The 2,478-nt window shown below is 36.0% G+C and overlaps 1 pseudogene; it reads left to right on the forward strand.

The window, feature by feature from the left end:
- Positions 1–232: 232 nt before the first annotated feature.
- On the forward strand, positions 233–583 carry LOC149160324 (heat shock protein 82 pseudogene; annotated as a pseudogene).
- The last annotated feature ends 1,895 nt before the right edge of the window (positions 584–2,478 follow it).

Here is a 2,478-nt window from a genome sequence, read left to right on the forward strand (position 1 = left end):
TTACCTCGTTAAACTGAATTCCTGGCTATTTACTATAAAGATTACCTTGTGTACCTTGTTAAAATTAAAAAAAATTGAGTTATTTTATCAATGTGCTATTTCCAATCCCCTTCTCAATCACCCGACGATTCTGAGAATCGCCCCGCCACCCGACGATTCTCAGAATCGCCCCATGTGCCCAAGCCTGCATGCAATCCAGCAAATTTAACACTAGAATCGCGCCCATGTTAAAATGAAGGCCCAGGCCCTGCGCGACAGCTCCATGTCGTCCTACATGTCCAGCAAGAAAACAATGGAAATCAATCCGGAGAACGCCATCATGGAGGAGCTGAGAAAGAGAGCCGAGGCAGACAAGCATGACAAATCGGTGAAGGATCTGGTGATGCTCTTGTATGAGACCGCACTGCTCACCTCAGGATTCAGTTTGGAGGAGCCGAACACATTCGCTGCCAGGATACACAGGATGCTTAAGCTTGGGCTAAGCATCGAGGACGATGTCACCGCTGAGGTGGATGCAGACATGCCGCCTCTGGAAGATGATGCCTCCATCCAGGAGGAGAGCAAGATGGAGGAGGTAGACTAAGTCTCTGACTCCAGAAGCAAATGAATTTTGTGAGAGATTTCTGGAAATGCATTATTTTCGGGAGGGTTAACTTTTGTAAGATTTTCTTTGATTTTTCAGTTTGGTAGTGGTTAACAGGTAGAGGTGTAGATGTAGAATTTGGCATTTACTTGCACGTGTATGTAGCTATATTTTGTATTTTAATATCCATTTCAAGAAATGAAACTTCTTATTCTCTAAATCGATGCAGTAAATCAATGATCTTTATTTTTGTTTAGATGATCATTTTTATTAATATGGCTAAAAGAATAGTTACGTGTCTGACATGTTGTATGTTGTAAGTTAGTTTTTAGCATGGGCCAACTGTGTTACAAGAAATTTCCATCTCCATATGGGCCAAGAAATTTTAACATGGGCCAATTGTTTTTAACACTAGAATCAATATATCGCTGGGGCGATTTTGAGAATCACGGGGTGGCGGGGCGATTCTCAGAATCACCCCATGTGCACACGCCTGCATGCAATCCAGCAAATTTAGAGCATTACAGCATTAAAAGAGTAAAAGTTTTCTATAGATATTTTAGAGTATATTTCAAAGTTATATGACGGTAGCAATGACTCTTGAAAAAGTTATGTGGGAAGATGTTAAATATATATCATTAAATTAAACTAATATAATATTATGATATAAATAGATAGATAGTGTTAATATAATTTATATCAATATTCAAATATGTAATTTTTTTGGAAACTAAAACAAATTAATAACTTGGAAATCAACGTTAAATTTTGTGCTAAATTATGTAACCTTTAAACCTACAAAAATGAACGTTCAAATCAATTTTTTTGAAATAGCATAAAATACAATTTTATACATTTAAGATTACACATATGGGCTTTATTAATGCATCAATATTTAAAACACAACCTTCAAACCTAGGCTAGATTCTAGTTCATAATTACATTCCCATTGGAGATGCATAAAAGGAAATAGTTATGCTTGTATTCTCAAACATATTATCATAATTTGTAATCTTACAGGTGTGTTACATGTGTGTTTTATATTGTGATCGTGAGTTAAAATTGTGAGTTTCTAGATTACTATCTTTAGCTAATCAAATCCACTTTCTTAGAGCATGAATAGGCCTAATGGTTAAGAGCATGTGTTTCCTCCTAAGAGGTCACAAGGTCAAAAACCAGAAGGGGTTAGAGTAGGTATGCCTTCGTAGACATAATAATCAAATCGTTGCATGGAGGTGGGTCTCTTGTCCCACAAACAAAGGGGGTCTCATACAAAAATTTGGTGTCTCGCTTGGCTATGACCTTAAAATTGGATAATAATAATAATTAGGATATAGATTGTTAGAAATTCATAATCTATAAGGGTGAAAGCATGGAGCTGCGTTACACTTTTTGGCAAGAGATGGCATGTTTGGGTGGAAAAAATGATTGCTCGATTGAGCCCTTTTTAAGCGCTTGATAGAGCCGTTTGAGCACTTAAACAATGTAACCCAATGTTATTTAGGAGCTCGATTTAGCCATGTCTTTGCGGCAGTCAAATGAAGGAGATTGGGTTTTGGATTTATTTTCTGGCTCAGGTAAGTTTTATTATATGGAATTGAATTTCAATATGTTATTTATTAATTTATATGTCATTATACTAATTTACTTCATTATTTATTTTGTGCTTGATAATTAGGTACAACACTAACATGTTGCCTTCAAGAAGGAAGAAATTGCATTGCCATTGAAAAAGATCCAATATAGTGCAATTTTATTTAACAAAGAATTAATGTTCTTCAATCTCTTCCAGATGCAATGAAAGAAATGGGGTTGAAGAAAGAGGACTTTAGTGAATCACGTGTGGCAAAAAAGGCAAAGAAACCCCAACCACCATTACACAGAATGATTGGAAA

Source organism: Pinus tabuliformis, chromosome 5_2 (assembly GCF_031772625.1).
Source record: "Pinus tabuliformis cultivar Carrire ecotype Pingquan chromosome 5_2, CPIR1, whole genome shotgun sequence".
Classification (NCBI taxonomy): domain Eukaryota; kingdom Viridiplantae; phylum Streptophyta; class Pinopsida; order Pinales; family Pinaceae; genus Pinus; species Pinus tabuliformis.